This window comes from Muntiacus reevesi, chromosome 9 (genome assembly GCF_963930625.1).
Source record: "Muntiacus reevesi chromosome 9, mMunRee1.1, whole genome shotgun sequence".
Classification (NCBI taxonomy): domain Eukaryota; kingdom Metazoa; phylum Chordata; class Mammalia; order Artiodactyla; family Cervidae; genus Muntiacus; species Muntiacus reevesi.
Window position 1 is genome coordinate 5,706,508 of NC_089257.1, and position 16,056 is coordinate 5,722,563.

General features: G+C 36.6%; 1 pseudogene; it reads right to left on the bottom strand.

The window, feature by feature from the left end:
- Positions 1 to 10,530: 10,530 nt before the first annotated feature.
- LOC136175396 (olfactory receptor 1165-like) lies at positions 10,531 to 13,269 on the bottom strand (annotated as a pseudogene).
- Between the last annotated feature and the right edge of the window lie 2,787 nt (positions 13,270 to 16,056).

A 16,056-nucleotide genomic window follows, 5' to 3' on the forward strand; every position in this document is an offset into this window, starting at 1 on the left:
AAAAAGAAGCAGTGTACTTTGTTATGGTTCTAACAATTACACTAAGGATCAAGGAGATCACATGATGTGTAAAATGTGCCATATAAATCTTAGTATAATTTTCTTTATATTCTAGTCATATTAAGAATTAAGCACCCATAAAGTTTGTGAATTGGCATAAATCTTAAGTTGTAACTAGTTTATGCCTTCCATCTTGTGCTTAAATTAATTATAGAATCTTATTCATGAAATAATCATGCAGCTTCCATAAGAACCTACATTAAGGCTATACTGCCTCCTGGGATAATTTTTGGGTTTTTATATTGACATTTTGCTTAACATTGATTCAGTCATTAATTGAATTTAATTGGGTTTTTATATTGACATTTTGCTTAACATTGATTCAGTCATTAATTGAATCTAATTAACTTATATTTGTAAATGTGATTTTAGATAATCTATTTTAATATAAAAGGTTTCCACAGTGACTTAAAGGTAAAGAATCCACCTTCAATGTAGGAGACACAGGTTCAATTCCTAGGTAGGGAAGATTCCCTGGAGAAGAAAATGGCAACCCACCCTAGTATTGCTGCGGGCCTCCCTGATGCCTGAGTCAGTAAATAATCCACCTGCAATGCAGGAGACCTGAGTTCATTCCCTAGGTCGGGAAGATCCCCTGGAGAAGGAGATGGCAACCCACTCCAGTATGACTTAGCAGCTAAATCTTTTTGATATATATCTAAAATTATAAATGAGTGTTAGTTGCTCTCTCGTGTCTGACTCTTTGAAAAACAACGGATTCTAGCACACCAGGTTTCTCTGTACATATGATTCTCCAGGTAAGACTACTGGAGTGGATTTCCATTCACTTCTCCAGGGGATCTTCCCAACTCAGAGATCAAACCCAGGTCTACTACAGACAGATTCTTTACAGTCTCAGCCACCAATATATAATTAAATATATAATATAAAATATATATGATGTTATGAGAAACAAAATGATATAACATATTTATAAATTATATATAATTAATTATTATACTTGCCAACAATAATTTTATACTAAATGCATTCAAGATGCAGTGAAAACTACAAATTTTCTCTACCAATGAGTAAACCTCTGTTACAAGGCAAACTTGGAGAAGATGGGGAAGCAAGAGCTGCAATGCCTTAAAATGAATGGCCCCAAGATACAAACATAAAACTTCAGTAAAATTAGATGGATGGTCTGTTTCATCTTAGTTTTGTCCAGATCAAGTGTCAGGCTACGGACTCAGCTCCATGAAGGCCTACTTGATATCCACTACAAACAACCCTAGGCATAAATAATATGTCATCAGAATATTTTTTCCAATCACAGGAGGGACTGGGCAGATACACTGCAAATATCCATTATTATTCAGACTATTTTAATAAATGGCTTTCCTTCAACATTTGAAAATATTAGCAACACCCTGGTATATTAGGAAGACTGGAACCACTGTTTTAGTTTACTGATGCAATACTCACATCAATAACGAAACAGACTGAAAACTTGATTTAGTGTTCAACCTTAGCAATTTCAAATGATTTTGGAGAAAGTCAGTGGATTAATGGTAAGTTTGTACTCAAATTGGAACTAGGTTTATAGAATTACAGAATTCTGTGTATTTTTGCAATTTCCCTATTGCTCATTGCTTCCAGTTTCAGTAATACAAATCTTAATTGTCAAAACCACTTCATGCCATATTAGTGCAAATTAAAATGTTTCTCATCATAGAAAGGGATCATCTATAGCTTGTGGAGTAGTCTATATGAGCTGTACCTCCATCTTTTCCACTTAATTTGAAAGATACAAAAAGAAACATGAACTGACCTGAAACCAGATGTTCTTGATTAATTTACTGAGAATTTCTTTTTAGGATTAATGAATCTCAGGTATATTTCTTCTCAGTATTCAAACATTCTTTAAGATATTAAAAGACTTTAGGCTTGCCAAAATGGTAGTATATTTCAATGAGCATGGCAGTAAAATGGCGTTTTGTTTCTAGGGACAATAGAAATATCAAAAAATACAAAGAAAAAGTTAAAAGCTGAACTCACAGTCTAAATTCTGCCAAACCCTGGGTCCTATATTTCCCCCCATGACCATGAATATATGAAGTACACAGAATTGTAATTGGAGTAATACCCAGTGGACCACAAACCATTTAATTAGGTGAGACACTGTCTCTTGTGTCATTTTAGTAGATGCATTTTCTTCTAAATCATTAAAGATAATTACACCACCATATCTATCCCATTAATTACTTTTTTTGATATTGAACTTTTGAAACAACAGGTATTCATCAAATAAACATGAAATGTAGACTTTGAAATATGAAAAAAAGATATAGAAATAATTGTTATTAACTGCATGTCAAATCCAGCATTCAAGTTTATAGTAGAGAAACTTGACCAGCTCTGCCTTAAGCAAAAGATAAAGGTGGCCTTCTCCAGTGATGTAATATGGATATCATTCACCCTGATATGATGTCATGAGAAAAGCTTCACCTCTGTGATAAAACCATATTGAAAATCTACAATACCAGTTTAACGTGAGAGAATCATTAGGTAAACCCATATCCGGAAACATTCTTCAGAATACCTCACCAATATTCCTTAGAATTGTCAAAGTCAAGAAAAAACAAGAAAGGAGTGAAACACTGTCTCAGACCAGAGGATACTGAGGAGATGTGAAAACTCATCCAATATGGCACCCCGGATTACATCTCAGAAAGAAAAGAGTGTATTAGCGGGAAAAAACAAACCAGATGGAATCTAAATAAAATTTAAATTTTAGTCATCATAATATACCATTAATTATTTCTTAAATTTTATTTTATTGCATAAGAGCACAATATGAGATCTACCCTCTTAAGATATTTTTAAGTGTTCAATACTGTTGACAACACATATAATTTTGTACAGTACACTGTGTGTGTCTTGCTAAATTGAAACTTCTTGACCATTGATTCGTAAATTCCCGCTTCTCTCTCCACTAGCCTCTGATAACTATTATTCCACTCCTAAATTCTGATATATCATATAAGTGGAATCCTTCAGTATTTGTCTTTCTATGACTGAAATTTTCATTTAGCATAATGTCTTCAAGTTTCATCCAAGTAGTCACATATTACACAATTTCCATCTTTTTAAAGGTCAGATTGTATTCCTCTGTTTACATATGCACCACTCTTTTATCCAACTATCTGTCCACAGACATTTCAGTTGTTTCCACACCCTGGCTATTGTGAATGGTTTTACAGTGAGTGTGGGAATGCTAAAATATTTTTGAAAGCTTGACCTCAAATTTATAGGATAACACCCATAAGAAGGATTTCTGGATCATTTCCAATTTAATTTTCAACTTAATAGAGAACCTTTATACTATTTTCCATAGCAACTACAACATTTCAAATTCCTACTAACAATGTACAGTGAGGTGTGATGAAAACTCTGAAATATCTTTGCAACTTATTTTTTAAATTAAAAATTATATAATCTATTTTTAAAATGCCATCATTCACATTAGTAGTCCCATTTTATTGTATCTTCAATACTACAACCAGCTCTGCTTTATGCCAACATGCTATCAATTCTGAACTGAAAAAGTGTAAATGTAATATGTAGCTGTCAATATCACCATTTTATATTATTTTGGTACAACATTTGCCAGACTTTATTTTTAGTTTCTGTGACTGTCAGTGTGTTGGATCCTGGTTGAGGGGTAGTTTTTGGGAGTAGTAAGCAATATTTTTTTAACTTATTATTAACTAAATAGCAACTAATTTAGTGACTACAAACTTACAATTTCCTAATAATGTAGGGTTGGCCATAGAAGTGCATTCCAGTTTTTCCATAACATGCTACAGAAAAACCAGAACAAACTTTCTGGCTAACCCAATATACACATTTCACAAAGAAGTAAACAAGACACAACAAACCTAATTTCCTGGGCCAGAAAATTGGTATATGAAGCCAGGGTTCAAACACTCTTTTCTTCACATAAATAGATAATAAAAATCACAGTTGCTTGAGGGCCTCCTCCAATAGGTTCCGTGGTGGCTCAGACAGTAAAGAACTTGCCTGCGAGGTGGAAGAACTGGGTCCAATCCCTGGGCTAGGAAGACCCCATGGAGGAGGGCTTTGCAGCCCGCTGCAGTGTTCTTGCCTGAGAATGCTGTGCACAAAGGATCCTGGTGGGCTACAGTCTCTGGGGTCACAAAGAGTCAGATACAACTGGATGGCTAAGCACAGCTGTAATTACTGGAGTGACTGCTTGGAGCACAGTAACTGGCCTTGGAGTGCAGAATGAAGCAGGGCAAAGGCTAAGAGCTCTGCCCAGAGAACGCCTAGTCATAGCAAACACCTTCTTCCCACAATACAGGAGAAGACTCTACACATGGACATCAATAGATGGTCAACACCAAAATCAGACTGATTATATTCTTTGCATCCAAAGATGCAGAAGCTCTATACAGTCAGCAAAAACAAGACCGGGAGCTGACTGTGGCTCAGATCATGAACTCCTTATTGCCAAATTCAGACTTAAATTGAGAAAAGTAGGGAAAACCACTAGACCACTCAGGGATGGCCTAAATCAAATCCCTTACGATTATACAGTAGAAGTGAGAAATAGATTTAAGGGACTAGATCTGATAGACAGAGTGCCTGATGAACTATGGACGGAGGTTCATACATTGTACAGGGGACAGGGATCAAGACCATCCCCGAGAAAAAAATATGCAAAAAGGCAAAATGGCTCTCTGAGGAGGCCTTACAAAGAGCTGTGAAAAGAAGACAAAAGCAAAGGAGAAAAGGAAAGACATACCCATTTGAAGGCAGAGTTCCAAAGAAAAGCAAGGAGAGATAAGAAAGCCTTCCTCAATGATCAGTGCAAAGAAATAGAGGAAAACAACAGAATGGGAAAGACTAGAGATCTCTTCAAGAAAATTAGAGATACCAAGGGAACATTTCATGCAAAGATCGGCTCAATAAAGGACAGAAATGGTATGGACCTAACAGAAGCAGAAGCTATTAAGAGGTGGCAAGAATACACAGAACTGTACAAAAAAGACCTTCACAACCCAGATAATCACAATGGTGTGATCACTCACCTAGAGCCAGACATCCTGGAATGCAAAGTCAAGTGGGTCTTAGGAAGCATCACTACAAACAAAGCTAGTGAAGGTGATGGGATTCCTATTGATCTATTTCAAATCTTAAAAATGATGCTGAGAAAGGGCTGCACTCAACATGCCAGGAAATTTGGAAAACTCAGCAGGGGCCACAGGACTGGAAAAGGTCAGTTTTCATTCCACTCCCAAAGAAAGGCAATGCCAAAGAATGCTCAAACTACAGGACAATTGCACTCATCTCACACACTAGCAAAGTAATGTTAAAAATTCTCCAAGCCAGGCTTCAAGAATACATGAACCATGAACTTCAAATGTTCAAGCTGGTTTTAGAAAAGACAGAGGAACCAGAGATCAAATTGCCAACATCCCCTGGATCATCAGAAAAGTAAGAGAGTTTCAGAAAGCATCTCTTTCTGCTTTATTGACTATGCCAAAGCCTTTGACTGTATGGATCACAAAAAACTGTGGAAAATTTTGAAAGAAGTGGGAATACCAGACCATCTGACCTGCCTCTTGAGAAATCTGTATGCAGGTCAGGAAGCAACAGTTAGAAATGGACGTGGACCAATAGACTGGTTCCAAATAGGAAAAGGAGCATGTCAAGGCTGTATATTGTCACCCTGCTTATTTAACTTATATGCAGAGTACATCATGAGAAAAGTTGGGTTGGATGAAACATAAGCTGGAATCAAGATTGCCGGGAAAATCAGTAGCCTAGATATGCAGATGACACCACTCTTAGGGCAGAAAGTGAAGAAGAACTGAAGAGCCTCTTGATGAAAGTAAAAGAGGAGAGTGAACATGTTGGCTTAAAGCTCAACACTCAGAAAACTAAGATCATGGCATCCAGTACCATCACTTCATGGCAAATAGATGGGGAAACAGTGGAAAGAGTGGCAAACTTTTTTTTTTTTTTTTTTGAGGGGGGAGGTATCTCCAAAGTCACTACAGATGGTGACTGCAGCCATGAAATTAAAAGATCCTATCCTTGGAAGAAAAGTTATGACCAACCTAAACAGTGTATTCAAAAGCAGAGACATTGTCAACACAGGTCGGTCTAGTCAAAGCTATGGTTTTTCCAGTAGTCATGTATGGATGTGACAGCTGGACTGTAAAGAAAGCTGAGCATCGAAGAACTGATGCTTTTGAACTGTGGTGTTGGATAAGACTCTTGAGAGTTCCTTGGGCTGCAAGGAGATTCAACCAGTCCATCCTAAAGGAAATCAATCCCGAATATTCATTGGAGGTACTGGTGTTGAATCTGAAACTCCAATACTTTGGCTACCTGATGTGAAGAGCTGACTCATTTGAAAAGACCCTGATGCTGAGAAAGATTGAAGGCGGAGGAGAAGGGGACGACAGAGGATGAGATGGTTGGATGGCAGCACCAACTCAGTGAACATGAGTTTGAGTGAACTCTGGGAGTTGGTGATGGACGGGGAGGCCTGTGGTGCTGCAGTCCATGGGGTCACAAAGAGTCGGACACGACAGAGCAATTGAACTGAACTGAATAGCATTTAACTTATAGTTTTTTTTTAATATGTGTTTCTCCCTATCACACTCTTTTTCATTTCTTCATAATATTCACTGAATTGAATAAGAAGACTCTCTTACCATTTTTGTTTTAAGAGAAAAATATAATTTTAATGGCAAAAACTAACAAGTAAAGGACAATAAAAGAAAATTACAGAACAACCTTACCAATGATCATAGAATTTTAAACTATACACAAATATTGACACATTAAACCAATCAACTAATAAAAATGTAAATATATAATATAATTTTCTCAGGAAAAAAACACATATTTTGACATTAGAAAATTTTTTTAAATATAATTTACCATATCAAAATATTAAAGGAGTTAAAATGAGGAAAATTAGCTTGATAAACTCAACATTCACTCACTAAAAAACAAAATATAACAGGCAAACACATACAAAAAAATACATGAGATAACTTTGCTTAATACTTTAAGCATGAAATGTTAAGTATTGATACTTTCCTTGTTAGATGAGGAAGTCAAGGATACCCACTTTTACTGTTTATTCAAAATTGTACTAATGTTTTCAGTTAGTTAACCAAACACAAGAAAATATAAAAGCAATAGCATTGGAAACAACATATCCAGAAAATGTTTAATTAGAGATTGTGTGATATACATGTTGAAAATCCAAAATAATCTACAAATAAATTATAAAATTATTGAGATATTGTTAGAGTTGCCAAAATGCATTGAATCCTAATTAAAAAACAATAAACATTTTACAAATGAGATTTAAAATAGTATGAAAAAATAATCACACATCCAGATTAATTTAAAAATATATGTAAGAACTTTATAAAAATATGATATATCTTATATTGTAAAACATGAAGTAGATCTAAATAAACATAACAATGTTGAGTGCTTATGATTTGGAAGACTTGAGGATGCAAATTTATCATTGTCTGCAAATAGATCTACAATTCTACAGTTTTTCTACACTAAATCTAAACAAGCATAATTCTAAAGTTTGTTTTAAAAGGTAAAGATAAAGAATATCTTAAACACTCTGCAAGATAAAGAGTTAACTTTTTAGGAGTTGCTCAACTTGATGCCAAAGCCTATTAGTTAAGGGTAGTTCTGGTTATAAAACCCCTAGAAGCATACAGAAAGTCTAGAAACTAACTATAGATATACTGATGTTTGCTTTATGAATATTCTGGCACCACAGAGCAGTGTTAAAATGAGTGAATTTTTCAATAAGTATTTCTGGGGTAAATATACACCAATAAGTCAAAATATAAAATTAGCTTATAATCACGCCCCATCAAAATTTACTTTCAATTTGAAATAAATTTAAAAATCAATGTAAAAAGAGAAAATAAAACCCCAAATTGAAAACAGAGGAAGTAGAATATAAAATATAATGCTGTATGAAATTTGTGATAATTTAGCACATAAAATATGAGAATATGTTTATTATTTTGGAAGTAAGAAGTGGATCTTAAATAAGACATTAAACGCCTTCACTGTGTAAAGAAGCAGTTTGATAAGCATTAATTCATTAAACATAAGGAAATGTGTGCCCCTAAATACATCACCAACCGAGTGAATAGACAAGCCACAATCTAGGAGAAAATATTCATGATACATATATCAAAGGACTTTTATTTAGAATGCATAATGAAATACATATTTCATAGTAAAATATTAACAACCTAATAGAAAAATAGGTTAAAAAAACTCTGAATAGGCCCATCACAAAGAAGTAAGACAAGTCAAATGACTAAGAACTAAATTATAGGAATTCAACCACATTAATAAAGTGGAATTGAATTCATAACCAAAATGAAGCACCCCTACTCACCCACCAACCTGAAAATATTAAAATGTCTGCTATGACAATATTAAACATGGGCAAGAATGGACAATAATTACAACCCACAAGCAATAAAGTTGGAATTTAAACTAATCCCTCTATTTTGGAAAATTATTTGATGGTATCTAGCAAAAGATCAGAAACAAGCTGCCTTCGGTCCAGAACATTCAGAGATGGGGCACACCTCACACAGTGAGTGCTCACGTGCAATGCAGCACACACTTGTGTAAGCGTGTTCACGCAGCATTTCCACTAAAGACAAAAAAGGTGAAACATCCAGGAGTGAAGTCGCTGGCTCACGTGGTAGTTCTATTTTTAGCTTTTGTGTGTGTGTGTGTGTGCAAAACCGCATACTGCTTTCCAGCATTGGCTACACCAATTTACATCCTCACCCTCAATGCCCAAGCTTTCCCCTCACTCTAATTCTCTCCAACAATCGTTATTTGCAGGCTTCATAGAGGAAAGCAGGCGGGGCAATTCAGGAGTGTAAAGCATACAAAATACTCTGTATAAAATAGGTAAGCTACGAGGATACCATGCGACCCCACGGACTGTAGTCCATAAGCTCCTCTGCCCCTGGGATCGGGCTGCTGTGACCTCCTCCAGGGGATCTTCCCCACCCAGGAATCAAACCCATATCTCCGGCATCGCCTGCATTGCAGGCAGGTTCTTCACCCACTGAGCCACAAAGTTTTAACAGTGTATAATCTAAAAACATAATGAATCGCTATGTTGTGCATCTAAAATTATTATAACACTGTAAATAAATAATACTCCATTAAAGAAGAGGAAATAGCCAAACTCCACTTGCAGTAGTAGTATGAATAAACATTATCATATCAATATATTTATTTTGTGGAACATTCTTCAGCAACAAAAATGGAACTACTGTTACAATCAGTTAAAAATTCTTTTGAAACAAAATGCTGAGCCAAATAAGCCAGACATAGGGAATATACTCTAAGATTTTAATAATACAAATTTCAAAAGCTACAAAGCTAAGTTTTAACTCTCATAACCTATTCTCTGTTTTGAAGAAAAAGTTTTGAACACCGCAATGGAGTTTGCTCCTAGAGGCATCAGAGAGGCACAGTGATTAGAAAAATGCTTACAGAAATGCTATAAAGAGCAGATAATGTCTTTAATTTCTTGGAGAAACTAACATACAGGATGATGATACAAAATTACTTGTCTACCTATTTATCACATTTCATAATTTGAGAGTGAGAAAAAGAGATAGGAAAGGAAGAGAAGAAAAAAAAAGAAAGAAAGAAAGAAGACATGGAACAGAAGTTATTTGCAAATTCTGAGGACGTTAGGATGTGGACAGCCTTGTGCTGGGCTGTGCTTAGCCGCTCAGGCTTATCTGACTCTTTGCGACCCCATGGACTCTAGTTCACCCGGCTCCTCTGTCCATGGGGATTTTCCAGGCAAGAATACTGGATTGGGTTGTCATGCCCTCCTCTCGGGGATCTTCCCTACCCAGGGAAAGAACCCAGGTCTCCCATATTGCAGGCAGATTCTTTACCATCTGAGCCACAAGGGAAGCCCATGGACAACATTAGATGATCATTATTTTGCTTATAACACTCTGAAGGTGAGACATAAACATAATTTTATTTCTTTTTTTCTTATAAACTGAAGGTGATATTTTAAAATCACAGTGCAGTTTAAAAATCACATTATATTCATATTATATATATATGATATATATGTATATGTATATGTGTATATATAGTTTTCTCGAGAGATTGTATCCCATTGTGTCCCAGTCACTAAAGAATCAACATGAGTTGTGGGAGACACGAGTTCCATCCCTGGCTTGGGAAGATCCCCTGGAGAAGGGCATAGCAACCCACTCCAGTATTCTTGCCTGGAGATTCCCCATGGACAGAGAAGGGGTCGCAAAGAGTAGGACACTAATCAGTGAATAAGCACACACACGAAGAAAAATGTAATAACCACCAACACACTGTATAAAGCGCATTTAAGAAAGTGCTTTCCTCTATCTCTCTTCTCACTCAAAATCACATTGGGTGAGAAAACATTTTGGTGTTGACTAATTTTCTGATGGTCTCCTTCACATCATTATTTCTAAGGCTGTAGATAAGGGGATTTAGCATGAGGATCACTACTGTGTAAAGCACAGTGGCTACTTTGACGAAGCGCCGTGAGCTTCTGGAGTTGGGTACACAGTAGAGAAGAAGGAGGACCCCGTGGAAAATGGTGATGGCGGTCAGGTGGGAGGCACAGGTGGAGAAGGCTTTTTGGAGTCCACCGGCTGAAGGCATCCTGATGATTGTGACAATTATGAAAATATAGGAGGCGAGGATAATCAGGAGGCTACACACCTCACTGAGAGTAGAAATGGTAAAACATGTCATCTGACTGAGTGAGAGTCGGAGCAGCAGGCAGAGACGATAGCAGAATACTCACAGCCACAGTGATGGATGATGTTAGAACCGCAGAGGGACCGCCCCAAAAGAGAACACGTGATTGTCAGGAACACATTCCGCCCCACGTGTAGGCTGCAGCGACCAGGAGGCTGCAGAGCTTAGGAGACACAGCAACTGTGTAGAGCAGGGGGCTACAAACAGCCACAAACCGGCCATAGGCCATCACTGCTAGCATGGACATTTCCGCAATCACAAGTGTGCAACCAAGGAAGAACTGCATCATGCAACCCACGTAGGAGATGGTCCTTACGTCCACAACCAAGATCTCTAAGAGTTTGGGTGTAGTTGTAGAAGAGTAACAAAAATCAAGAAAGGAGAGATGGCTGAGAAAGAAGTACATGGGGGTGTGAAGCTTGGGACTGATTCTGATGATCACAATCATACCCAGGTTCCCCACCACAGAGACTGTATACACGGTGAAGAAGACCAAGAAGAGGGGCATCTGGAGCTGTGGGTATTCTGAGAAGCCCGAGAGGACGAAGGTGATTCCAGCACTCTGATTTCTCTCATCCATCACTACGGTTCCTGCAGAGAAAATCAGAGTTCACCCTAAGCAACCAGACAGGACAGAAATAGAGGGCATTTTTTTCCCAGCCTGGACAGGGGACTGGTCTGCAGTGGTGAAGTCTGGGATTTCCCAGGAAGGCGAATGAGACACAGTTGGAGCCCAAATGGTGCACCGCGTGTCTACAGGTGTGGAGAGTGCAAGGCAGCTGCTGATGGAGGGGCAAGGAGAGGATGGACTGGGAAGAACTGAGTGTCAAGGTGACTCAGAAAATGTCCTTGTTTGGATTTTCTCAGCCTCCTCAGCTATGTCTCCCTTTTCTCCACGTGGATAATTCCTTTCTTTAGCTTCATTTAATTGAAATTGTTGATTACACTTCAAATTCTTATGTTTGCTCAGGCCATTCTAACTGCTCAGGATGTCTTCTGTTTTTCTCTCACTTTTCCTTAGAGCTCTCCGATCACAGAGGGCTTCCCAGGTAATGCAGTGGTAAAGAACCCTCCCGATTGTGCAGGAGATGCAAGAGACATGAGTTCAATCCCTGGGTCAGGCAGATCCCCAAGGGAAAGAACTGGCAACCCAGTCCAGTATCCTTGCTGGTGAAATCTGATGGACGGAGGAGCCTGACAAGTCACACAACTGAGAGATTCAGTGCCCAGCTTATCAGAGAAGCCTCAGGTTTACATTCCCTTAATGATCTCGCCAACTGGCCAAACCTTGATAAAACGTCGCATATCGTATCTCCTAGAGAATATGAATGATGTCTTGTTAATAATCTAGACTCTTTAATCAAGTCAACTTGCCTTCAAATTTAACCTCAGCCACTTATTAATATGTCTCTGACAAGTTAAACTCTCTGAAACCTTACCTATAGAATATAATTCTATTATAAGAATTTGTTTTTACTACACAATTATGTATAAAATATAAGTTAAACTAGTGAATTATTTTCTAAAATGTTTAAGACTTTAATTTCACATGTAATAATTGCCCCCCACCGAATTTAGTTTAGAATACCAGAGTGGGTAGCCATTCCCTTCTCCAGGGGATCTTCCCAACCCAGGGATTGAACCCAGGTCTCCCACATTACAGGCAGATTCTTTACCAACTGAGTCACAAGGGAAGACCAGAAATACTGGAGAGGGTAGCCTATCCCCTCTCTAGCAGATCTTCCCGACCCAGGAATTGAACCAGGGTCCCATGCATTGCAGGCGGATTCTTTACCAGCTGAGCTATCAGGGAAGTCCAACTTTAATTTTTCTAAAACATTTAAGACTTTAACTTCACATGTGATGAATGTCCCTCACCAAATTTAGTTTCTTCTCTTGTATTTCTAATGCTGTTTTTCATGTTTACTTTGAATTCGAAATATATGACCTCAAAACATTCTACAATGTAGCACCACCTATAATTTTACAAAGTCTAAAATGGTGCAAATAGTAACTAACAAGTAGAAAAAATGCATACATGGAGGAAATCTTTTTCTTACTTAATTCTTTCCTAATGTTTCCTTCTTAGCTGCACATTTCCATTAATGTCTCAAGCCATCAAGGCATAAGCTTTGTTTTGTCCATTTTTCCCTGTCCTTGTCTGTATCTCTATGATTTCCTTTCCATTCAAGTTTAAGGCTGTGAAAAATGTAATTAGGGCAAAATGAACATATTCTTCAAAATACACTCCCATCTTTATTACTAGCTACCACCCATCTACTTAGCAGCTATCTTTATTTAAATTTCCTACAGCCATTCTTCAGAACCAATTTTGTTTCAATATTAGTTTAAAATCATGCTCAAATGCTTACCCATATTCAAAATCATCTCCATACAAATTACCTGCCTGCAATCTGAATGCTTCTGTCTGGATTTCTGTGATCTCTAAAAGAACTAAACTACCAATGCAGCAGGCATAAGAGACATGGGTTCTATCCCTGGGTCGGGGAAATCCCCTGGAGGAGGGCATGGCAACCCACTCCAGAGTTCTTGCTTGAAGGATCCCATGGACAGAGGAGCCTGGAGGGCTATAGTCCATGGGGTTGTTTATAAAGAGGCAGAAAGGACTGGAGCAACTTAGCATGCACTGTATCGCTGCATCATCCAGACTGTTTGATAGCTACTTCTTTTGTTTTGCTCACTGCAGCAATTTTGATTTTTGTGTACAAAATACACACATTTTGGTATATAAAAGCATTATTACCTTTTAATATCAAATACCAGGCAACATATTTCAGACTACTTTGGGGTTTAATTCAGAAGTCAAATTTGCTGTGCTGCTCCAACTTGCTTTCACCTGCATGACTTTAAACTCAAAAAAAAATTAATGCAAAGTCTGGCATATTTCTCTACAGCTTTATAGATTTCTTTTTAATATTTCCCAAAATTTTAAAAAAAATTTTAATTGAAAACAAATACTACTACTTGAGTGCCCACCAAGGGCATCACTCAGCTATATAAGCAAAGTTCAAAACTAAATGCATCTGTGAATATTAAAGATATATGAAATAAATTCAATATCTTGTATTCTTACCCTTAAATGAATTAAATGAATATCATTTCACTGCTACTAGGGTTGCATAGGTGTTTCTCTGCCAAAAGTATTGTTAACTTCAGAGTTTCCCACATCAGAATTAAAGTAAGTCACTTAATTTAAACAACTCACCAGAAGCCATATAGTCTATATAGATTGATTTACTGAAGACTTCTTTAATTTAAATAAGAATCTTAAAAAGTATTCAACAAAAATACTTACATTTAATTAAAATTATTGTAGTTTGTAATGAGTATTGTAACCTCTTCTGAAGTATATTTCAGTGAAGTCATCAAGAAAATTACATTTTTTTCTCATTAAAAAATAGAGGCACTCTTAAGGGTAAGCAATACTTGTAAGCTAAACTTATGGATCATGCTGTATATTTATGTCTACCTGAGGGACTTTGGGGATTCACACCCCAGATAATTTTGATTGGGGTGTTTTCCATCTACAAACAAGACAATTTAAAGAAAATCCCATATTCCTCATCTAGAGTATAATTTATTTTAAATCATTAAATCATATAGGAAGCTTGAGCACATTTATCTTCTCATCTTAGAAAAATAACACTAGAAATAAAACTGTTTATATTCATCATGGAAGACGTGAATTCCAAAATTCATAAAGAGAAAATCACAATTACTGTTCAATAGAGCACACATAGTGTTGTTCCTGTGTTATGTTTATTTCAGTCTTTCCTCTAAATTTTCCTATTTGGACATCTACATTTTCATAAAAAAAAACACATTCAATATCACACTGAATACAAATATGATATTATGACATTTGCAGTTATTATCATATCCCAATGTTTCCCTGTTTTATTAAACTTTGTTGAGTATACAATTTTTGATAATGCAATTAATAAAACCTATCAATTATGCTGTATATTAATGGTCTATTTCATCATAATAAACTGCTGCAGATTCAGTGACTTGAAAAACACTCATTTATTAGTTCACAATTTCATATGCCTGAAGTTAGGCACAATACACCTCGTCCCTCTATTCATGTTTTCACAAGGCTGAAATCAAAGTGTCATCAAGTTTCTCATCTAGAAATTGGTTCTCTTCCAAGCTCATTCATATTGTTGGAATAATTCAGTTCCTTGAAGATGTAGGAATAGGGTCTTGTTTCCTTGACATCTGTTTTGGGGTTATTCACAGTTCCTAAAAATCACTCCTAGGCATCCACTTTATTTTCTCCACTCAAGTCACTCTTGCACTTCAAATTTCTCTTTCAATACCCTCTTATAATTCATACATCTCTTTAAAGAGGGATTCAAGCATTTTTAACAAATCATTGGATTATATGAGGCCACCAATCAGGATAGTTTTCTTTTCTTATCAACTGATTTAAAACTAGTTATAATTTAAAATTATTTGTCATTAGCTCTCAGTTTAACGTTTAATTGAATGGCTAGTTGAATATATGTGTACACCAAATGGTGGGGAATCGTAAGGACTAGTTTAGACTTCTACTTGTCACTTATGAGGTCAACATTTTTGTACTCTCTCGATTTATAACTCATTCGCTCTAACATAGCACCTACTTGCTTGAATGTTTTACTTAAGAGAAGAAACTTGATGACCTGTGATTCCATCTTAAGAAGATAAAAAAGAAAACATAGTTTTTAATCTCACAATAAATAGAAGGAGGGTCATATGGCAGTTCTATTTCCAGTTTTTTAAAAAATCTCCACACTGTTTTCCATAGCAGCTGTACTAGTTTGCATTCCCACCAACAGTATAAGAGGGTTCCCTTTTCTCCACACCCTCTCCAGCATTTATTGCTTGTAGACTTTTGGATAGCAGCCATCCTGACTGGCGTGTAATGGTACCTCATTGTGGTTTTGACTTGCATTTCTCTGATAATTGGTGATGTTGAGCATCTTTTCATGTGCTTGTTAGCCATCTGTATGTCTTCTTTAGAGAAATGTCTGTTTAGTTCTTTGACCCATTTTTTGATTGGGTCATTTATTTTTCTGGAATTGAACTGCATGGGTTGCTTGTATATTTTTGAGATTAATCCTTTGTCTGTTGCTTCGTTTGCTATTATTTTCTCCC